This window comes from Mustela erminea, chromosome 9, assembly GCF_009829155.1.
Source record: "Mustela erminea isolate mMusErm1 chromosome 9, mMusErm1.Pri, whole genome shotgun sequence".
Classification (NCBI taxonomy): domain Eukaryota; kingdom Metazoa; phylum Chordata; class Mammalia; order Carnivora; family Mustelidae; genus Mustela; species Mustela erminea.
This window is the reverse complement of record NC_045622.1, coordinates 56,360,593-56,384,238: the sequence shown is the minus strand read 5'-3', so window position 1 is coordinate 56,384,238 and position 23,646 is coordinate 56,360,593. Positions and strand designations below refer to the sequence as shown.

General features: G+C 51.3%; 1 protein-coding gene across 4 annotated transcripts in view; it reads left to right on the top strand.

Moving 5' to 3' along the window:
* The first annotated feature begins 4,977 nt into the window (after positions 1–4,977).
* The window catches only part of P2RY6 (pyrimidinergic receptor P2Y6), a 35,174-nt gene continuing 16,505 nt past the window's right edge, over positions 4,978–23,646 (top strand). Inside the window, exons 1-2 of one of the 4 annotated variants that reach the window (XM_032358901.1) lie at positions 14,115–14,262; positions 18,361–19,157. The gene's annotated coding sequence lies outside the window, so the exon portion shown is untranslated. Of the gene's footprint in view, positions 5,168–14,114; positions 14,263–18,360; positions 19,158–23,646 lie in introns of those variants that run through there. The other 3 variants (XM_032358899.1, XM_032358903.1, XM_032358898.1) reach the window with 3 other exon arrangements.

Here is a 23,646-nt window from a genome sequence, read left to right as displayed (position 1 = left end):
CTCTCCATGGGGCCCTGCTCACCCTCCGTCTTGGCAGACTGTGCAGGGAGTCAGGAAAGAAACAGAGCCCATCAGTGTGTCCCTTATAATTTCACCTCCTCCTTCCCCTCCAAGGTGACCCCTACCCTGTTGGTCATTCCCACTCATATCTTCATGCACTTTTACATGACTTTGACATTATCTCACATGTTTTTAAACTTGGTGTTCACGGTATCATTCCATGTGCTCCCTCCTGTGTATGTTTCTCAGTCATGTTGTGCTTGTGAGACATAGCTTTGTTGCTATGTGTTGCTCTGGTTCCCTAAGTTTCTCTGCTGTAGAGAACTCCATTATACGACTCTACAACCATCCCTTATTATCAGGACATAGTCCATTCCTAACAGCAAATTCATGAATAGTGAAAGCTCACAGTACAGACTTTTAGCTGGGAAAAACAATAGGTTCCCAGCTCACTAAAAACTTCAACTGATTTCCCCCCAATAGCACTGAAATTCTTTAAAGGTATTAATTAATAATCAGCAAAGACTTCGGCCCAGTATAAAGCCATGCTGTCCAGTACAGTATCTGCTAGCCCCACAAGGCTATTTAAATTTAAATGTAAATTAATTGAGAGATACAAATTCAGGTTCTCTGTTGCACTAGACACATCTCAAGAGCTCAATAGCCACATGGGACTAGAGATTACCCAGTGAATGGCAGATATGGGATGTTTCCCTCATTGAGGAAAGTTCTAAAACATTTAAAAACTGATTACTCCATTATCTAACACTGAATGAGCTTTTTTTCCTGTTTTCTCGTGCACAGAACAGTTCTTGTGTGTGAAGAAGGAGGACGTGGGCCTGGCCAAGCCTCTCAATGAGTTTTATGACTTCCACATTTTCTTCCAATGTATGGGCTTCTCTAAGCCGCTTGGGTTACCTGCTTTCTTCTCAGGCTTCCCAACTTCCTTAAAAGACACTTTCACTTAATGAAAGGAAGATGGTGACAATTACGGATCAAATGAGTTTAAGGGACATAAGCATGGGGCACGATCCTGTCCTCTTGGGAGAACAGCTGAATTTAGGACCACCATCCCCTCCACACCTGCTTACCCAGACTCACGCTGGTGAGCACATGGAGCTCCATTATGTCAGGTTTTCCACAAGTAAAATTTTTGCGAGCCATTATAACAAACACCGGGAGAGTGAGAGTTCAGACAGCAAGGGATACCTGAATAAAAATGTATCTTTCCATTCTCCTGTTAATGGACATTTAGATTGCTTCCAGTGTTTTGCTTTAGACACAATGCTGTGATGTACATTTGAAGCATCCGCGGTTTCTCTTGCTTATGCATGTTGAGTGGCACGGCTCAGTCTTAGACCCCATGCACCTGCAAGTTGGAGATATTGACAAACTGCCCTTGGACTTGGTTGTGTGCATTCTAGCCTTACCAGCAGTGCGTACAAGTTCCTGTCTCCATGCTCTCAGCAAAGCTGATATTCTCAAGCTCTTCAATTTTTGCTAATTTGATGTGTGAAATGGCATTTTACCGCAGTTTTAATTGAAATTTTCCTAGGTGATAATGAGGTTGAACATATTTTCCTATGTGCATGGACCGTACTCGCTTCCTTTTCTTTAAAATGCCTGTTTATGTGTTTTGCTCAGTTTTCTATTAGGCGGTTTGGCTTCTACTAATTGATACTTAGACGTTATTCATATGTGCTGAATCGTAACCCTTGTCTGTTACACGTATTGCAATTATCTTCTCTCAGCCTGTGGTCTGTCTTTTCACTCGTGTGTGTATGTGTGTGTGGTGTCTGTGTGTGTGTGTGTGTGTGTGTGTGTATGTCTATGATTAACTGAACTTTAAAAATTTTATTTGACTGGAGTTCACCAATTTTTTCCTGCATAATCTTTTTCTCTTTTGTTGTTTTTCTTTAAGAAATCCTTCCCTAGTCCTGGCCCACAGCAAGAATTCAGTAAATGTTTGCTGAATACAAGCTACAAAGGAAGCTGAAAGGAGGAGCTATCTTCTGAGTGTCACAGATATTGGGGTGAGGTGACGGGGCTGATGAATCACAGAGATGAGGACATGAGGGAGAGTAACGCAGAGAAGAGGATGCTTTGGTCATCAAAGGACATCAAAGATGTCCAAGAAACAATGGGTCTGGGATGCGGGAGATAGGCTGGGCTGGAGGGGGCGACTGGGTGTCTGGCAGACAGAGGTAATTGAAGGAGCCTTCCCCAAGGTACAATGTGCAGAGTGAGCTGAGAGGAGGCAGGGACAGAGCCCTGGGAGGATCTGGGAAGCAGGAGGAGAAGCAGGAGGGGTATTGTGGGGGCCACCCTGGGAGTTCTTGACAGTGTCCATGGAGTAACACTCCTTTGGAGACACGGGTTCCTATGTTCTTGGAGGGGCTGTGTTGGGAGTGCTGTAGGGACTGAAGTAAATGGGAAAGGACTGCAGTGGTGGTAAAGGGAAGGGAGGGGGCAGTACCTGGAGAGCCTGGCCCCAAAGCAGGGCTAGGGGAGATGCTGGAGCAGGTTCAGACTGGCAGGAAAGGAGACCAGGAGAGAGTGGGCTGCCTGAGAGTACGGGGGACCCGATTGCAGAAGCAGAACAGCTCTGGACACTGGCTGGGGCCGTCACTGCGGATGACAGAAGAGCCACTTCTTAGATAGAAGGTTGTTGAGTTGAAAGATTGGGGGCAGAAACCTGAGTGAGCCCCTTCTAGAAAGCCTGACCTCAGTCCTAGTGTCTGTCTGATGCAAGAAAGGGCCAGTGAACATTTGTGAGTGAATTTTCTTGGTGAGTCCAGTAGAGAGTGGGGTCAGCAGCTAGGATGGGGATATCGGTGAGTTAGGGTTTGTGAGGAGGGGGGATCTGGAAGCGCCACTGTGAAGTCAGAGGAGAGAGCCTCCCTAGCTGAGGGTTTCTAGGGGCCCAAGTCCCTTGAGTCACAGGAAAACACCTTCTCCCTGCAAAGGGATGAACCAGACAAGGCTTTGCCTCAAGATCTATCCAGTCAGAGAGAGCCCCCGACACTAGACATCCTTGGATCTGTCCTCAGAGCTCTATCCCCCACTCCCTACAGAAGCCTGCCACCATCATCTATTTCCAGACTATGGAAAAGCAGCCTGCAGCCTATGGAAAGCCGACTAGAGGCAGTGTCCTAGCTGGGCTCCTGCTGCCACCTTCCGCCTCTCATCCATTCCTCATTCTCCATCCAGCACCTGGAGAAATCTACGAAAGTGAAATCGGATTATGTCACTCTGCTGCTCCAAACACTTCTGTGACTCCCATGGCCCTGCAGACAAGGGCCAGATTCCTGACCATCGCCACAAGATCTGTCTGGGATGGCCACTGCTGCTCCTGTAACCCATCTCCCACCATGCCTCCCAGCTCGTGGGGCACCCCCAAGTCTGGTTGCGCTTCATTTCCTGGAACCAGAGAAGCCCTTTCCTGCCTCAAGCCCTCTGCGTGGTTTCGATTCCCTTCCCCTCACTGTCAACTGGCTGAGGCCAGCCACTCACTTTGGTCTCAGCTTAAATGGTACTTCCTCTGGGACGTCTTCCCAAATTTCTTGATTTACTGGATGTCTCCCCTGCCCCGCATTATAATCTCTCATACAGCCCTTCACTTTTCCTTTTTAGCATTCATCACAATGTGTAATCATGTATTAATTTGTGTGACTAATGTCTGTGTTCCCCACTGCTTGTAAACTCCATGGAGCCAGAGCTCTCTGAACTGTCTTTGTGCATTTCCAGTGCCTACCACAGAGCCTGACACATACTAGGAACTCAGTTGTTGAATAAAAGCTGCAGTGGTCACCGAGCCACTGGGTCTGGCTTATCTGAGGGCCATGGGTCAGAGAGGTTTCAGGGATGAGGGAAGTGGAGGCCAGAGTCCAGTAGGAGATCTTAGGAGATAAAAGAAGTGAGGCACAGGGAGTGACAGTCAGGAGGAATGTTGACATTGATTAAGCACCACCTATGTGCCAAGTGCTGTCCGGTCACACTATCCTGACACTCACCATCCCCAGCATCACTCCAACTCCCATCTTTTTTTTTTTTTTTAAGATTTTATTTATTTATTTGTCAGAGAGAGAACGAGAGCGAGCACAGGCAGACAGAGTGGAAGGCAGAGTCAGAGGGAGAAGCAGGCTCCCTGCGGAGCAAGGAGCCCGTTGTGGGACTCTATCCCAGGATGCTGGGATCATGACCTGAGCCGAAGGCAGCTGCTTAACCAACTGAGCCACCCAGGCGTCCCTCCAACTCCCATCTTTAGTGTGATGCTCCACCAGCTCCACGACCTAGGGTAAGATAATCTTCCCATACCTCAATTTCTTAATCCGTAAAATGGATCTGTAACACCAGGATCCTGGGATTGTTATGATGATCAGGGAGCAGCCTCCGGTGTGGAAAGTGCCACCAACCCGGGCTGTAGGGGTACTTGGGCTCTAGAGCCAGACTGCCTGGTTTCAAATCTCAGGTCTGCCACTTACCAGCTGCATAATATTGGACAAGTCACTTCATCTGTTTGTGCTTCCGTTTCTCCACCTGTAAAATGGGATTTAAAAAGTCCCTGGAATTGCCATGGGGATTACATGAGGTAACGGATTAAAATACCTAACATAGTCGGTGTCTGGCACATAACAGGTACTCAAGAAATAATTATTATTCCTTCCTCTCTGCCACCAGCTCAGAACTGCAGAATGTCAGAGCCTCAAAGACCCGAGGAATCACCACTTCCCATTGCCCCCAGTACAAAGAGGGAAACTGAGACCAGGGAACCGTAAGGATGCTGGAACGTGGACTAGAGTCCAGGGGATCACGATTCCCAACCCAGAACACCGCCCCCGACCCCTGTGGCCTCTTCCAGACTCTTCTCGGCACCCCCTGCTCTCCCCAAGGGGCGGGCAACCCAGCCGGGTCCAGCTTGGGCGGGACTCCAACGTGGCTGCGCGCCAGCCCGGCCACGCCCCCGCCCCAGTCCTGGTGCTCGGGCTCGGGCTGCGAGGCACTCGGGAGGCGGGAGACGCTGGGCTGGGAGGAGGGACCAACTCCTGCGGTCGCTTGATTTGCGGGTTCGCCTCCTAACGTCAGAGACGGAGGCGTGCGAGTTCGCCTCTCAGCGCGAGGCGAGCGCTGTTCCCCTCCTGGAGCCGGCTGGTGCTGCGGGGCACAGGTAAAGGCGTGCGGGTCGGGGGAATCCAGGGGCAGGAAGTGCCGGCAAGCGCGGGTCCGGGGTATGCCTGCCCGCTCCAGCTCCAGGCTCGAAGCCCTGCCGGGGTGGGGTTCCTAGGGGTGTGTGTGTGTGGTGTTGACAGTGTGTAAGACATGAGTATGGAGTATGGGAAATGTGTGTGCCGGGTTGTATGCATTAGTGTGTGTGTGTGTGTGTGTGTGTGTGTGTGGCGTGTGACCAGTGGATTGTGGGGTGTGACCACACGCAGAAAGTGTGTGCATTACCTCTAGGTGACTGTGCGGGAGGAACCTCGGGGATCCATGTGTGTCCCCGGGAGTGTGCACACTGTGGCAGGCGCGGCGACACAGTGGTGCATACATACGCGTGTTGTGCCGGTTTTGAGATGTGTATTCCGTGTGTGGCACCTGTGCTGCCCTGTGTGGTGTGCTGAGCCGGGTGGTGGAAGGTGAGAAGCATTTGTGTAGCCGTTACCCCGGGAAGAACATTTTTCGTGGCCCCAGGGTGGTTCTTACTTTTCCACGCAGCACCCCAAAAGGCTCTGGAGAATGAAAGCTCACCCCGGATCTGGGTGGAGGAAGTGCAAACAGTCCCGCACTCACATTCACACACACAGCTTCTCTGAAGTCTCCTAATCTTTAGCATTCATGTGGATTTTGCATTCTTCTCTGTAAGATTTCCGCATTGGTTTTAATGTAAAATATTGTTTGGGTAAGTTAGCATCCCATGAGTTGACTCAAGGCTTGGCAGGGTTTGTCCTGGGGTGGGAGCCCTCTGGCACCTGTAGAGTAGGAGTCCCCTGCCTGTCCTCCAGACTGGGATGGCAGGACTTAACACAAGGTGTGGCTGGTGTGTGGTTGTGCTGTGTGTGCCTGTGTGCTGCACAGGTGCATTATGGGAAGCTGGAGTTGTGGATGGTGGCCCCATCCACAACTGAAGGAAGGGGCCCCAGTGATGTGGGGGGTGTGCCCCACATGAGGGGACTGTACTGGGGTCTGTTGGTTATTTCTAGTTCAGAAGCAGGGGAGCAGAATCAATGAGATTCTCTCTTTTTCTCCACCAGCTGGGCAGAAAGAGGCTGCAGGACCACTGGGGACTACGGGGAAGGAGGTCCCTATGGCAGGTTACCACCTGGGACTATTGAGGTGGTTGTGTTATCCAGGCTTGGTTAAATCCCAGCTCTGGCACGCTCTACATGTGGGACTTTGGTTAAAACCTGTCTGTGCCTTAGTTTCTTCCTTTGTAAGATGGAGACATTAATATAGTTGCCTCAATGGGTCATTGTAAGGATATAAAACTCTAGCACAAACTCCAGCCCATAAGGTCCTTTAACTGTTGGTGATAAGACTAACTGCTGGTGATAAAACTATGATGGGTGTGATGGAGCCCCTACATGAGGGGTTCCCTGCCTGCCCCAGGAACCCCGATACCCACAGGAATGACAATTTCTCATGAGATGGGCAGTTGGGAATCTGAGAGCCTTCCATCCAAGCACATCTAGGGAATCCATTCCTGTCCCTGGTCTCCATCACTCTGGTACTCTACGTGACTCTGTGCTCCTGGGAAGATGCAGTCTGAAAAGGGAGGACGCCAAGTTTCTGGCAAGGCTGGAATGGAGTGTGGGAGGGAGGCTGGGGTGAAGTGCGAGGGTAGCCGTCTGACAGAGGACTCTCTCTCCTGACAAACACTAGAGGAACAAAAAAATGCTGGTGCATGTGTGCCCGCGCACACGTGTGTGTGTGTATGTGTGTGTGTGTTTGTGTGTGTTTGGGGACTGCCAGGGGCAAGGGTGCCCTTTGTCTAGAACGAGGAAAGTTAAGAAGGGCAAGATCAAGGATGTTTGGTCCCTGGCCCAAGGTAAGCCCTGGGAGCTGGAGGGAGGAGGTGAGGTCAGAGTTAGAGCAGGTGGGACTGAGCTCCAGGCTGAGGTGACCCAGGAGACCCCTCAAGCTGGGCCTTCTTTAGGGGAGGGGAATGTTTGCGTTGGTGGAGCAAGAGCTGTTGTTCCTGATGACTTCATTGGGGCAGTTTAGAGAAGGTGCCTGGAGGCCTCGGAGGAGGAGGGGACATAAAAGGCAGTGTTGGGAGCTGTGGAAACATATTTAGGGAGGGCACCTAAATATATCCACTGTGGTGGCGGCGTGCTGTGATGGCCTGGCAGTGAGGCTCGGGACAGGACAGAGGCAGGCCAGTGTCCCCACTGTCCCCACGCAGAGAGTGCTTTGGCCCCAGAGACCCTCTGTGCTGCTCCAGGAGGCCTGGAGGACAGAACTTTGCTGGGTTTCAGGAGACTTGGCCCATCCCTGACTGGCTGGGTGACAAGGCCAGCTCTCTCTTTTCAGCTGTCAGATTTCCTTTTAATCCACAATCCCAGCTGTAATTGTCGGTGATTCTACAGCCTTAGCCCTAAGAATCTATAATCTCAACTCACACATTCTTGAAGTCTGTAACCTAAGCTCTGACTTTCTGTGCTCCAGCTGTAACATTCCCTGATTCCAGCTTAAAGTGTTCAAGGATTCTGACCCTGGCTCTGGAAGCCTGAGACACTTTCAAGCTTATAAACTGCCAGAGAAAATATGCTAGTGGTCACTTCTGCAGGATTATCTGAGAAGCTCCAGGAAATATCTGTCCACAGCCAAACGCAGCCATTGGAGCTCTTCCTGCCGTGGTAAGGGAAGGGGTTAGGGGACGTCCCTGGTAAAATGACCACGTGTTCCCTGGGATGGGTGACAGTGAACCTGAAGGCCCTTCCCCAACAGGGCAGTGGAGGTACTTGGAACTCATGGCTTTCAAGGGAAGGGGTGGCCGCGGAGAAGGAGTGGTTTGGATCCAGGGTTGGTCATCGTTCCCCTCAGGATCACTGAGTTCCTGAAGGGGACACAAAGAGGACAAAGGGAGAAAAAAAGAAATGGGGCTGAGGAGACCCCAAAGGCAAACCTCACTGTGTCGGGGACTCTCTAAGTACCTTAGGTTATAGAAAAAACTCTTGTGGGGTTCGCAAGAATGGCACCATTAACGCACAGCCGTGTTGGAAGTCAGCATGGGCTGGGGAGTGGAGGGTGGACGGCCAGGCCCCTTGTCAGCCTGGACAAGTCACTTTCCCTCTCCAGAACCCACTTTGCTTGCCTGATAAACTGTCACACAGGACTAAAACGCCCTGACCTCTTGCTCCTGCTCCTGAGGACAGCAGTCTTGTTGTGGGATACCTGGACCAGACTGTAGATATTAGTCGAACAGGTGAGGAGAGGCTGAAGAAATGAACGATCAGGTGAAGAGTTAGGAAGATAGAGCACGAGACACCGTGACTGTGACCTCTTGCCCCTCCTCTCTGCTCCGCCTCAGTCTCAGCCACATGTGAGAAATGGTCTCAGAACTGAAAGAACTGGGGAGGCTTGTCCTCTGGAAGAATGCAGGATTGGCTGAGAGTTTATGAGATTGGGGAGGGTGGGGGGGACAGGCTCCCTGGGTGTCACCTCTTAACCTGTAGCCTTTCCACCCAGCCCTGCCCTGAGCCCGGACAGCAGGCCTGCTAACGCACAGTGCTCGCCCTGAGTTTTTTTCCCAGGACCGCCCCCAAGCGGGGAAGGAAGGAGCTGTAGCTTGGGGGGCAGTGGTTCTGGAGGCTGGGGTGGTGAGCTGGAGCCTCCCAGAGGTTGGGGAAGAGCAGACGCCAGAGTCCTGAGCCTCCAGGCTGTGTGAAGCGGGGTGAGGAAGGGAGTGGCATTACCATGAATGAAGAGGGAACAGGTAGCTTAACATTCACTGGTGCTTACTGTGTGAGGTGCTGTGCCCAGTCCTTATCTGTGTGCTCTCAGTCCTCTAGCACCCCCGCAGGAGCCAAAGGCTTGGGTGTATTCTGGGCTTTTCCCTCCATTTGGTGATCAAGCCCCACTGAACTTTCATCCCGAATACCTCTCCAGTGGTCCCCTTGTCTCCTTCCCTGTGACTCTGGCTCAGCTCAGGAACCCTCAGAGCCTCTCTACTGCTAGCCCCGTTCTTCCCTCCCTTTTTATTTTGGCTGCCAGGGAGCTCAGTCGCCATCTTAGTCCAGGTTTCTCTACCGTTTATTTCTGCTCTGCCTCTAATAGGATCATATGGCCTTTGTGGCTATTGTCTGCACTGCCTCCAGCCCTTTGAGGACAGAGTTGTACATTTTTTTTTTTTAAGATTTTATTTATTTATTTGACGGAGAGTGAGGGATCACAAGTAGGCAGAGAGGCAGGCAGAGAGGGCGGGGGTAAGCAGGCTCCCCGTCAAGCAGAGAGCACAACGCGGGGCTCGATCCCAGGACCCTGAGATCATGACCTGAGCCAAAGGCAGAGGCTTAACCCACTGAGCCACACAGGTGCCCCCAGAGCTGTAAATTCTAAAAAAATCATAAGTAAAATCTGATTATTTCCTAGGTTCTTAGGAGGAGGTTCACTGTCTCCTTAAGTTTTTCACTTTTTTTATGGCCTATCTCACCACACTGACTCCTACCCAGATACGGAGACATTGGTGCTGAATAGGGCAGTGTACTGGTCCAAAGCATTGTGTTCAAATCCTGACTTTGCTACTAATAGTTCTACCAGTCTTCAGTAAATTACCCAACTGCTCAGTGCCTCTTTTCCCCATCTGTAATACGGGAATAGTAATGGTACTTCCCCTTTAGGGCTGTATGAGGGTTGAATAAGATGTTATAAGCACTGTGTGTTTGCCCATATAGTTGTTACCCAAATGGGCCTTTGCCATCCTAGAAAGGCCAGCGGGAAGAAGAACTGGGTCTCTATGAAATGTTCTATATCAATGTTTCTCAAATGTCACTGTGTGCCTGGCTTCCTTGGGGATCTGATTTTTGTAGGTGAAGGCAGGGCCTCAGGGTGCATTTCTAACATGTTCTTAGACGATGTCAGTGCTCTTCAGTGAAGTTCCCACTTCAGTCCGTGTGGTGAGGATCAGATCGGGCTATGGCTGGAATCCAGGAGGAGAACCAGAGTGCGGTGGAGGCACCTGGGACTGGACCCCACCCACACCATCCCGGAAGCTCCGTGGAAACTGGATTCCGAGCCACGTCTGAGACAGGCTGAGAAGCTTCACCACTAGGTCACTGATACTTGGAAAAGCTTGATAAATAGAGAATGAGTGAATGAATCACAAATCTCGTGCAGTGAGGGCTCTGGGGGAGGCTGGGCCCTCTCTGACTAGCAATGGCCCTGTGCTCCCGCCCCTCCAACTCTCTTTCCCACATTCTGCCCCTGCGGCTCCCAAATCCAGAGTGACTGATTAGTCCAAGGCCTCCCCTTGAGCCAGAAACACACAGGATTAGGCAGATGGAGGACCACACTCCCAAAAGGACTTTGGCCTGCTCTCTCTGAGCACTCTGGGCAGGGCTTTGCCGGGTGGCCGGAGAGGATGGGCCAGAAAAACCACTTGGTGTCCTTGGGAAACCCTCAGCCTCTCTGGGCGGAAGCCAAGGACTCAGCTCTTCCCTGTGCACCCCTCTCTGTTCTGAAAGGTCTTGGAATGAAACTAGCTGTGGAGCCAAGCGGTCGCCCTGTGTATCCTGGCCTGCATGAGAGTGCACACTTATGCGGCTGCCTGTGTGCCTGGGGGTGGCAGCTGCCGGGGCCCCTGCGTGTATGTGTGGGCCCGTGTGGGTGGTGCGGAGTTGTGTCAGGGTCTGGGTGTGCTGGGTGTGCACCAGCAAGGGACAGCCCCTGCCAGCACGAGTTCCTTCCTCTTCCACCACTTCTCGGATGTGCCTCTGACCCTCCCGATGATGGGTAACAGCAGACCCCGGATGCGAGACAGAACGGGGTGCCCAGGTTGCAGAAAAGGAAAGCTGAGGTGCAACAGGAGGGCCTAGCCTCACCCTGTCTGAGGAGACCACCAGGCATGCTGCCTGCAAGCCTCAGGGAGGGTCCAGGCCCTTGGGGACCCCAGAGGAACCAGGTCTAACCCTGAGCCTGGGGCCAGGTGGTCTCCTGTTTCAGGCAGAGAACTCAGGGCTGTGTTTCCCTCCTGGATCCGGGGAGCAGCAAGGCGCCAGTGAGCCGTAGCCTTGGGTGTCTGGGTGTCTGGGACGTGCAGGACGCTGTTGCTGCTTACTGGTGGCTCATCACGGGCCTTCTCAGTGGTCCAGTCTGCTGTGGGCAGAGAGAGCTTTATTGGACAGCTGGAGAAACCCAGGTTCTGGAAGAGGGGAGACTTACCCCGTGGAGTGGCTAGAGCTGTCCTATGAGCCCAGCTCAGAGTGAGGAAGGGGAGACCCTGAGACCCAGTTGGCAGCGGCTGCCTGTGGGGTGGGGAGGGAATGGGACTCTGAAGTTCGTGTTCAGCAATCATCCAACAAGGACATGGTGCATAAAATGTAAAGTGCTTGGCTATCGTCGGAGACTGAGGGGCTCCTGCCAGTGCTGGAGGTCAGGAGGGTGACTGGGGGGTGGGGTGTCAGTGCCCACGTGCTGCAGAGGGTCTGAGGACCCCCGCGAGGCAGGGCTTTGACCTGGGGCACACACCCATGGTGAGGAGACTACGCCCATGGCTGAGCTGGGAGCACCTGAGCCTGAGTTAAGCCTCTAAGCCTTCCTCCTCCTCTTGCGTAACTGCTTTTGTTCCCAGAGAAAATCTAGAGCCTACAGGGACCAGGAACCCCACAAATCTCCTGGGAAAACAAGGCTTGTGAACCAGAGGTTGACAGGAGTGGGCACATGTGTGCATCACACGCAGAGACACAGACACAGGCTGCCATGCATGTGAATACAGACATTCCAGGGTCACTCCCATGGGCACACATGTGTGCCCTAGACACACGGGTGCAATTCTAAACACGTGTACCCCTGTGAATACCTGTACAGTTTCTGGGTCAAACCCACACATGGCTAACACCCCCCTCCCTTGTAGACCACATGTACCCAACATTCATCTAGTTTCATTATCTCCCAGCCCCGGGACCTGAGACAGAGGAGGGTGACCCTTATACCTACCTCAATCCTCCACCCTCTCCTCCTGGAATTGCCTTTCCCAGATCTCCTGGCCTTGTTCCTCTCCATGTCTCCTTCCTCATCTTCTTAAAGAGGAGAGGCTTTTCCTGTTGGCTGTTGGCCGTCAGACTGGGAACAGAGGTGCTTTTGTGTTTTTTGAATTTATACTCAGATCCCACTAAGCATCAAGGGCCTGCTCTGGGGGCTACATCAGGGACCCACAAGCATGAGGAGGCTGTTTTTCAGACAAGCAGGGGTGTTAAGGATATAATATCCCCTCTCACATGGATAGCACTGAGAAGTTTGCAAACTGCCCTCTTGCCAGTGGCTTGCTCCTTCTTTATGACAGAAAGAGATACAGGTATCTGCATCTCCTGTCAGATGGATGAAGAAACCAAGGCCCACAAAGAGATGGGACCTGCCTGAAGTCAGACAGCGGGGTGAGGCAGAGTTAACCAAAACCCTAGTCACCTGAGCTTGAGCTGGGGAGAAGTGGTCACAGCCCCCCGGGGCATAGAGAAGGACATTTTGGCCTGTCCGCGGTGGGAGGATGGGGCAGCCTGCGACTACCAGGTAGGCCCAACGGAGGAGCACCTCACAGTCATTTGCCAGGAGCTGGCTGAGGGCACCGACAGCCCCCCTAGGCCAGTGCTCTGCCGTGAGGCTCAGCTCTGAGTCTGCCCTTATGGACATGCCAGGGGAGAAGGCAGGAGCAGGAGCAAGGACACCTTTGCCCCATTGTGGGATCCAGGCCAGTCCCTACCTGTGCCTATCTGGGCCTTCTGCTCTCTCAACAATGGGACACTGGAGTTGACTGGAGAATGTGGAGCCTTCAGAAGGCTTCTCCATGGCCATGAGAGGAAGGCAGGCTCAGGATGCTCCATGCCAGAGCCCTGATGGTCCTGAGCTAAGGCCTGTGCCCCGGAGCCTGGGCCCACTTCTGAGAACCCCTGAGGCAGGGCCTGGCACAGAATGGGGACTCAGGGCTTGGGGTCTCCTCTGGGTTGGGTGGCCGGGGAGGATGGTGATGGCACCTGTCCAGCGTGGCTGAGATTGCAAGGCCCTGGCGCTTTGCCCTCCTTACCCTTCCTGATGTCGCTCTCCAGCGCGCTACCTGACCTGCTCTGTAGTTACTAAACTCATTAACTAAAATAGACTGGTCTCCCTGATAGAATGTCAGTGGTGTGAGGGTGGGGCTTAGTTTTGTGTTCTCAGATACCTTGGACATTACCTGGACAGAGTAGGTACCCAATAAGTATTTGTAAAAACAAAACAAGACCAAAAAAAAAAAAAAAAAGAAGAAGAAGAAGAAGAAGCAGGAGGAGGAGGAGGAGGAGGGGAACCAGTCTTCTGGAGGGGGAGGGGCTGTCCCAGGCCACCACTGGCTCTGGGCAGAGCCACCCTGTCTGCCCTCTCATCAAGCCCAAGCTCGAAGGAGGGTTACAGCTGTCAAGAGGTTGGTGGGTCAGGCTCAGCCATTTTTTTCTCCGAGGCACCTTCAATCCAAGGAGTCATCTTAGGCCCTTAGGAGGAGCGGGTGGCATCTGGAGTCAGAGCTGTAGACGACAGAGCTGTTAACTCAGGGTCTCAGCCTCTCTTAATGGATCTTCCAGACACTGTTAAAAAAAAAAAAAAGCAAACAGGTCATTTGCTCTCGATGGCAACAAGAAGCAGGGCCAGGACTCTCTCCAGACCTTTCTGAGAAAGGCCAGGAGAGGGCTGAGGGGTAGGGCAGAAAGGAGGAGGAGTGCCTCCCTGTGCCCTCGTGAAAGGCAATCTCAGACTCTTGTCCCAACAGCCCTCAGACTAAATGGGCGAGCACACTCAGGGAAGCACACCCAGACGATGGGGGGCTCCGCTCACAACTGGGTAGTGGCTGAATGAGCTTGACTGGTTCTTGGGATTTGAGCCCCAGCCCTGCCTCTTGCCATCTTTGTGCTGCGGTAAGTTACTTCCCCTCCTTGATTTCTTGGTTTCTTGCTACCTCCTTGGACTTCTGTGAAACATGCATGTGACAGTTTGTGGCGCAGGAACTGGCTAGCTCTAGGGGTTGTTCTTGGAGTCAGAATTTGCTCCAGTGCTTCGTGGACCAACATGGAACTTACTAACTGCTGGGTAAGTGATCTGGGTTAATGACCCTGAGCTCCCACCTCCTCTCAAGGCTTCACCCACAGTCCCCCTTGCAGCCACTGTGGCTGATCACAGGCTGGAGTGGGGGTGGGAGAAGACGCGGGGGTCTTCCTCCCTTCCTGATCCTGGTTGTACCTGGATCCTGCAGGCCGCATAGGACAGAGGAGATGAAGATTCGGTACTGGGGTGGGGGGTGGGGGGGGCGCTCCGTGGAGGGGTAGAATAGTAAAGATAGAATTGGGAGCGATGTTCCTCTGGTTTTGAGTTTCGAGTGGCACAGGACATGTTCCCTCTTAAGGCCTCAATTCTCACTCTATAAAATGGGGATAACAATGACGCCCCCTGAGGATTGAAAAATGTTAGGTATTGTATGCTGGTGAGGGTCGCCCAGGGAGGAGGCTAGGTTCTGCCCTCAGAGCCCTATGGGAGCCTACGGTGGGAGAGGCTTAGAAGGATTAGGTGACCCGATGGGGGTCCACAGAAAAGGCGATTGGGAAACTCTTGCCTCTGCCATCCCAGCTAAATCAAAGGACAGGCTAGAGCCGACCGCGTGTGACCGGTGGGGAAAGTGAGTTCTTGAGGCGCAGTGCAACTTGCTGAGGGAGAGTGAAGTGGGGTGAGTAAGTAAATCTGGGGTAGGAGGCTGCGTTCAAACCTTCCTGAGGTTTCTGGTGCCGTCTAGCTCCTGCTAACACCTCCGGGTTTGGGGGACGGGGGACACTGAGGCAGCACAGCCCTGGGATGGGCCCTGGGTGTGTCCTGAAGACGTCTGGGATTCACATATCATGTTTGCTCTAGAACGCGTCCCAGGCCAATTCAGGGCCAACCTCTCACCCCTCCGTATGGAATGAGATGATAAATGAAAAGGCTCTTTGCAGACTACAAAGTTCGTGCCTCTGAGGGGGCATGAGCCTGTGTGTGCAAGCCCTTGGGGGTGTATGCACAAGCGAGAACATGCAGCTTGTGAGTGTGTGCGCACATGTGTGCAATGTGTGTATGTGGACATGTTCGCCTGGCCTGGCGGGGTGGGGTGACCCCATGCTGCCCAACGCTCCCTGTTTAGCTAGGGCTTTTCTCCTCTACACTTCTTACAATGTGTGTGTGTGTGTGTGTGTGTGTGTGTGTGTGTGTGTGTGTATGTGTGTTTCCTCACTGCTTCCTAGTTTACCAGAAAGGGAGCAGGCCATGGTCCAGAAACCTAGCAATTGTCTCTGAGCCTGCTGACTCTTCTTCCCTCCCGCCTGCCGTCGCCTCATCCTGTGACTGTCCCTAGAGGCCTGACTGCCTGTGGCTCCCAGCCTGGCGTGGTCTGCAGGGCTGGCGCCTTGCCTGGCTCCTCTGTGTGGCTCACCTGCCACCCACATTTCCTTCCAAGACTCTGGGCTGGCTGCTGTCATGCCGTTCTCCCATCCAGCCCCCTCCAGAGGGGCTCTTACGATTCCCATCTTACACGTAGGAAATGAAGCCTGAGTGAGGGGAAGTGGCTTTCCCAGGGTTACCCAGCCAACTAGTGGCATTTCTGGAGTTTTTTAACCGTGATCTGACTCCAGAGACTTTATTCTTAACTGTTGTGACTCACCTAGTGGGCATGTGCTGGCTGGTTGGCCGGATGAATAAATGAAGGAGAGAACAAATGAATGAATCAGTCAGGCAGTACTGAGCTGAAAGAGCAGGCGAAGTGAGGATAGCAATGGCTGCTGTTTATTGAGCACCTACTAGGTGCCAAGTGCTCCAAAGTCCTGAGACTGAACCAATGAATACAGCCAAGCTTGTTGTTCTCCCCATTTTGCAGTTGAGAAAGCTGAGGTTCAGAGAATTTAAAGCATGGGACCTGGGATTCAAATTATTTGTCCTCCCCAGGGGAGGGATGAGTCGGCAGAGTCTGGCCACTGGTGCTCTCTGTAGCAGAGGCCAGACAAGACTCTCAGGCAGCTGTGTCTACAGAGTTCTCCCCAGTGACACTCCACCCCAGCTCTCTGGTCCCAGGCCCATTTCCCCATTTGTCTTTGAAATGGGTTCCTATTTTAGTCTGGGGTGGGTACTGGTGGCCCAGCTTAGACTCCTCCTCTCTGACTGTCGGCATGTCTGGTAAGGGCCAGAACTCCAGCCTGGACAAATGGAGATGGCCTCCTATTCCCCCTGCCCCAGGGCTGGCCTTGTCACTAGCAACTGCCATGGGAGGGCAGGCCTGGCCAGGGTGCAGCTGTGGGTCTGTGGAGATGGCCTAGCCTAGGTCTGTGGTCTCCGTGCCCAGCACTGCGCTGGATGCCAGGGACCCAGGAGTGAGTAGGTGCAACTTTCCACTTAGTGAACTTGGGACGAGTGCTGAGCCCTAGGTGGCTTGCATCTCTAGTAGTGCGGGCAGATCCTGGTACCCTGACTTCCAGCGCAGCACTTGTTTGGGGGTGGGGGGTGGCTGGGACTGAGCAAGGGCTGTTCTGTGGCCCCAGGAGTGAGCTGACCTGCGGTGTCTAGGAGACAGATCTCAGCCCCAAGGGATGACATTGTCTCTTCTGAGCCTGGGGTTTGAGAACCAGCCATTCAGGTCAGCAAAGTTTTCCTGAGTACCTCCGATTAAGGGGCAGAGACAGGGGGTACTCTCTGCACGGGGAAAAGAAATCAGATATTGAAATCAGAGCTGAGTTTGAATCTAGGCACCAGTATTTGCTGGCTGTGTGATCTCAGACAAGTTACCTAACTTCTTGGAATTTCAGTTTCCCCACCTGTAAAATGGGATGCTAGAGCATACCTGAAAACTCACAGAGTGGTAAATAAGACCGTGCACATAGCATTACTGTAGGTTCCTACAAAGTGTTAATTCATTTCCCACCTCACCCTGGAGAGCCCTTCATCTGAGGGAGGAGACACTCCTCTAGGCAGCAGCTGGTCTGATGGTTAAAGCAGGAGACAAAACTTATAAAGATGTTAGGAGGAACCCTATAGATTCACCAACATTCGACATCATGGGGCACAGTCTCATTTCTCATGTCTCAAAGGGGAAATAGAGACTGGAAGAGGCTGATGTGTGAGACATCCTGAAATGTCTCTGTTGTAAAAAGTTGCTAGAATAAAGCAGATACTAAGTTAAAATCCAACAGTCCCCATCCTGGGTTTCCTGACCCTCCTGGAAACCTCCCTGTCAGACTCCCAGGCTTAGAGAAATTCACTGAGGACTTACTTTGTGCCAGGCCTAAACCACAGCTGTATCACAGATGTACTTTATGGTAACAGCAACAACCATGAAAGGCAAATACTATGTTTAATAAATGGGTAACCCAAGGCTCAAAGGGATGTGTAACTCGTTCAAGGTCATACAGCTAATAGTAGCAGACGAAGGTATCCCAGGGAAGACTAACCCTGAAACCCTTGACTCTCCTACTCCATGGGGCACTGGTTCCATTAAAAATGTCAAACCTCAGATAAGAAATACATAAAATAAAATGTTAAAATGGGAATGACAACATGAAAAAGCAGTAATTAAGACAATAGAAGTCAAAATCACAATATAATAGCACTTTACCCCCATTATAGTGACTTTAATGAAAAAAACAGAGAGTAGCAAGTGTCGGAGAGGAAGTGGGGAAATTGAAGCTCCCATACATTGCTGCTGAGAGTGTGAAATGGCACAGCCATTTTGGAAAACAGTTTGGCAATTTCTCAAAAACTTAAATATAGAGTTACTATAGAACCCAGCAATTCCTCTCTTGGGTATATATCCAAGAAAGCTGGAAGCATGTATCCATGCAAAAACTTCCTACAGTGTTCATCGCTGTGTTATCCATAATAAACAAAAAGTGGAGACAACCCAAATGTTCATCAACCGATGTGAGTCCCCTTTACATGAAGTCTCCAGAATGGGCAAATCTATAAATACCGAAAGTCAGTAAGTAACTTCCTCAAGATGGAAGGAGAGAGGAATAAGAAGTGCTAACGGGTACAAGATTTCTTTTGTGGTAAGGGCAATGGTCTGAAATGAGATAGTGGGGATGGTTACACAATCTTGAGAATATACTAAAAGCCACCGAATTGTACATTTTGAAAGTGTGGATTTTATGGTAGGTGGATTATGTATTGATTTTTCAGAAAACAGAAGCAGGAACATACAAGGGGCACAGAAGGTTGAGACTAATGTGGATGCTAGGGCAGAAGCACAGAGAAATTCGACTGTGAGCTTCCTGGCATCTGGAGCAAAAAGGGAGAAGCATCCTCCCGGAGGAGGAAAGGGCCAGCTCCAAAGGAAGGCCAACTCTCCCACAGTTTCACTCTAAGGCGAGAGTCCTCCAAGCCTGAATCGGCTGACTATCATAATAAATTGTCAAAAACACGAATTCCCTCCATCTCCCACCAGCAATTCTGAAACAAGGATCATCAAGAACTTCGAAGGGCCATCCAAGCTGCCAGGTTAGCCTACTGCACTTGTGACAGATGCTAGCAGAAGACCTGACTCCTGGTTGCAGACGGAGAACTTTGTTCCTCAGCAACAGAAGCAGGGAGAATATCGGTATTACCACTGGCTCGGCAAGCCCCAGTTCCCACAAGGGCAGTAGAACACAAGGCCGAGTAATGCCTGCACACACAGTGGGCTGCGTTTTGGTAAAAGAGCCTGGACCTGAGGCAACTGGAATCTTTTACAATGGGCAGTCAGCCTGCCTGATCTTTGCCCGAGAGGAAGGCATCACCAACTGTGCAGGGTTTTCCCCTCCTGATGTCAGCCAGTTCTGACACCAGCTCTGAGGGGGTAGCCTGGACCTCACAGGGGAAGGGTTCAGTCCCACAGGACAATACTATCCCCCAACTCAGATGCCAGTCACCAATCCTGGACCTCGCATGCTTCTGATGGACTAGCTGTATCTCAGGAGTTCCTACAACCCCCTTCTCAGGTTTGACAATTTGCTAAAATGGCTCACAGAACTCAGGAAAGCACTTTATTGAACTATTACCAGATTATTATTGGTTTTTTAAAGATTTTATTTGTTTGAGCGAGAGAGAGCACAAGCAGGGGGAGGGGCAGAGGGAGAGGGAGAAGCAGACTCTCCGCTGAGCAGGGAGCCTGATGTGGGGCTTGATCCTATGACCCTGGGATCATGACCTGCCCCTTGAAGGCAGTTGCTTAACCGACTGGTTAACCCAGGCACCCCCTACCAGATTGTTTAAAGGATACAACTCAGGAACAGCCAAATGGAAGAGGTACATAGGGTGAAGTATGAGGGAAGGGACACAATCTTCCCAGCTCTTGATGTGTTCACCAACCTGGAAGCTCTCCAAACCCTGCCATTTTGGTTTTTTTTAAGAAGGCACCATTACATAGACATGATTGCTTAAATCACTGGCCATTGGCAACTGACCCAATCTCCAGCCCCTTTCCTTTCCCTGGAGATTAGGGAGCAGGGCTGAAAGTTCTAAGTTTCTCATCAAGATTTGTTCTTTCTGGCAACCACCCCCATCCTGAAATCATTCAGAGGCCAGCCAAGAGTCAACTCGTTAGAACAAAAGATGCTCCTATTATGCAGGAAATTCCAAGGAATTTAGGAGCTCTGTGTCAGGAATCGGGGACAAAGACAAAAATATACATACACATACATATGTGTGTGTGTGTGTATACACACATGTGTGTGTATATATGCATGTATGTATATACATATATATAAAGATTTATTCATTCTAGAGAGAAAGCACGCACGAGTGGGGGTAGGGGGAGAGGGGGAGAGAGAATCTCAAGAAGACCCCCCCACACACACTGAGCACAGAGCCCGATGCAGGGCTTCATCTCATGACCAACCCTGAGATCATGACCTGGGCCGAAACCAAGAGTTGGCTATTTAACCAACTGAGCCACCCAGACGCCCCCCCCAAATATGTTTCTTACGGCACACCTAAAAGTTACCATTTTAACCTTTTTTGAACGCACAGTTCAGTGGCATTAAGTACATAGTTGTGTAATCAAAATCACCATCAATCTCTAGGACTTTTTTGTCATCCCAAACTGAAACACTGTGCCCACTAAATAATAACACCCCACTTCTCTCTCCCCCGGTCCCAGGTAACCAGTGTTCTCCTTTCCATCTCTATGAATTTGAATGTTTTAGATACCTCACATAGGTGGACTCATACAGTATTTGTCCTTTGTATCTTGTTCGGGTCCCTCAGCATTGTGTTTCCAAGGTTCATCCATGTTAGAGCGTCTGTCAGAATTCCCTTCCTTTTGAAGGCTGGCTAGTGTTCTCTTGTAGGGATTGACCGCTGTTTATCCATTCTTCTGCTGAGGGACAGTTAGGTTCTTTCTACTTTTTGGCTACTGTGAATAATGCTGCTGTGAACATTGGTGTATTCATATCTGTTTGAGTCTGTTTACAATAAGTTTCAATTATTTTTACCTAGAGGTGAAACTTTTGGATCTCTAAGGCAATCCTATGGGCTGTTTTTTGTTGGTTTTTAAGGAACCGCCATACTATTTCTCAGAGCAGCTGCGCCATTTTGCATTCCCACCAGCAATGCACAAGGGTTCCAGCATCTCCGCGTCCTTCCCAGAACTTGCTGTTTCCTGGTCTTTTGTTTTGTTTTAAATAGCCATCCTAATAATGAGTGTGAGGTGGTTTCTCATTATGGGTTTGACTTGAGTCTCCCTAATGATGAGCAGCAGCTTTTTGTGTGCTTATTGGCCATCTGTGTGTCTTCCTAGGAGAAATATCTATTCAAGTCTTTTGCCATTTTTTGAATTGGGTTGTTTCGTTTTTTTGTTGTTGAGTTGTGGGAGTTCTTTGTGTGGTTTGGATATTCATCTTTTTTCCAGGTACATGATTTGTAAATCTCTCCCATTCTGCACAAAAGTTTTAAATCTTGATGAAACCCAATTTATCGGGGCACCTGGGTGGCTCAGTGGGTTAAACCTCTGTCTTCGGCTCAGGTCATGATCTCAGGGTCCTGGGATCGAGCCCCACATCGGGCTCTCTGCTCAGCGGGGAGCCTGCTTCCCCCGCTCTCTCTGCCTGCCCCTCTGCCTACTTGTGATCTCTGTCTGTCAAATAAATAAATAAAATCTTCAAAAAAAAAAAAGAAAGAAAGAAACCCAATTTATCTGTTTTTTTCTTCTGTGGCCTGTACTTTTGCTGTCCTAGGGGTCAGGGCTGCTTTGATTTCAAGTGACAAATGGAACTGCTTTAGGCAAGAAAGTTATGATACGTTAAAGTAAAGAAAAAGTCAAAGGTAGACCTGGATGAGGCCTGACTAAATCTAGCAGTGAAAACGATGCCATCAGCACTCTTTTTGTATCTTCCCTCCTGACTTTCTTCTTGTTTCCTACATTGGCCTGCAACTTCTTTCTAGAAGCACCAGGCTTCCATGACCCTCACAACTAATAATCCTAGAGGAAAAGCGAGAGAAACTTTCAGACTGGTTCCCCCAAAATTCTTAGAGCAAACTCTGATTGGTTTCCCCTAAACCATACAGCTAACAGGTCTGTATGGAGGTTCTAACTGGTCAGCTCGGGGTCGGATGCCCACTTCAAATGAACAAGATCACCATGCAGTGGGGGAGGGAGCTTCCCATAGCAAGAGATGCTTGACAGGCAAATATTCCTCCCCCAAAGAGGTCTGGGAAAGGGCATCCCTCACCTCAGACTTCCATGGGGAGCCTTGGGAGAAGTAGAAGGAATCCTTTTAGTTGCTCCCAGATGACTTCCTTCCCTAGCGGAAGTCCCGTGACTAGTGGGAGTGTGAGCTCCGGTCAGGCTGGGTTCCAGGCAGGTTGGGCAGAGATTGGAGGGGCTGGATTTCCCTGGCACCTGAGAACCTCCCTACTCCAGCCCTAGTGTATTGTGGGAGCTTAGGACATGTGCCTCTGGAGCCAGACTGTATGGGCTCCTAGCCCAGTAGCCGTTCTTTCTACCTGTGCTACCTTGGGTAAGTCAGCTAACGTACCTGTGCCTTGGTTTCTCCACTTGAGGGATTAAACGGAGATAATACCTGTCTTATCTCACAGGGCCATCATGAGGATTGCATGGAGTGTGGTATATCGGGCACACAGTAAGGGTCCAATAACTGAATCATTAGTAGGATTCATTGGGGACTCTTTTCCAGCTGCATTTGCCAGTACACTGGCAGCTCCAGCTGGGCTCAGCATCCTTCAACATGCCCCATCTAGCCTCAGCCCTTGCTGTTCCCTCTGCTTGAAATGCCTTTGCCTCCATGTGCACTTGGCCATTCCATTACTGCCTCCTCCACGGAGCCTTCCCTGCATGCAGAACCATCCCCTCCCCTTGCCTGGGCTTCAGCAGGAGTCTGGAGCATGGATGCCTACCTCAGGTAATGGGTCTTCAGGATCCCTGTCTGCACTGAGCGCCTGAGGGCAGGACATGGATCTCCTCTGTCACTGAGCCCACGGCGGGGGTTGGCCAGCGGCAGATGTGAGGAGCAGGCAATCTGGGGGCCAGCGGAAAGAGTTCTGAGTGAGGAGCAAACGTCCCAGGAACTGAAAGTACCTCTGGGCCCTGAAGGTCACATGTGAGGGACAGGCATGAGTGCTAAGAACACAGATGTCAGCAGGGCTCTGCATGGCCTTTATTTCCAGGCCCTGGGGAACCATAAAATGCTTAGGCAGGGGAGCGATGAGGTCAGATTTTTGCTGAGCAAAGATCCCTCTAGCTGCAAAAAGAAGACAGGCTGGCTGGGGAGATGGAAGATAGCACTGGGTGGATGTGGTCTAGGCTGAGGCAGGGACCACAGGATGAGATGAGCGGACAGTCTGATGGATGTTAGTCTTTTTTTTTTTTTTTTAAAGATTTTATTTATTTATTTGACAGACAGAGATCACAAGTAGGCAGAGAGGCAGACAGAGAGAGAGGAGGAAGCAGGCTCCCTGCTGAGCAGAGAGTCCGATGCAGGGCTCAATCCCAGGACCCTGGGATCATGACCTGAGCCGACGGCAGAGGCTTTAACCCACTGAGCCACCCAGGCGCCCCTGGATGTTAGTCTTGGTGATTGATTTTAAGTGGAAAGTGGCAATGGGCACGTCCTGCCCCCCGACCCCCCGCCTCTGTGGATGAGGCTGGATGCAGACGGGCACCAGAGCTGACCACCTCCAACAGTCAGTAACCATATCCCGCATGCAGTCCCACATGCTCCCCACAGCCCGTCCCCTTCCCGGGGTGGGGTCCAGGTCAAGCACAAGCCTGGACACTGAGGAGGCTTGGTCACATCTCTAAGCTCCAGGGACCAGAGCCAGGTCTCTTCACCCACCCCACCCTGGGAGAGCTGGTAGGGCTGGGGACAGGGGCCGGGCCTGGCTGAGCTGTGCTGGTGAGATCATCTGACTCCCTTGGGCAGGGTGGGACCTGGACTGGACAGAAAAGGGCCCAGCTCCAGCCCACAGTTC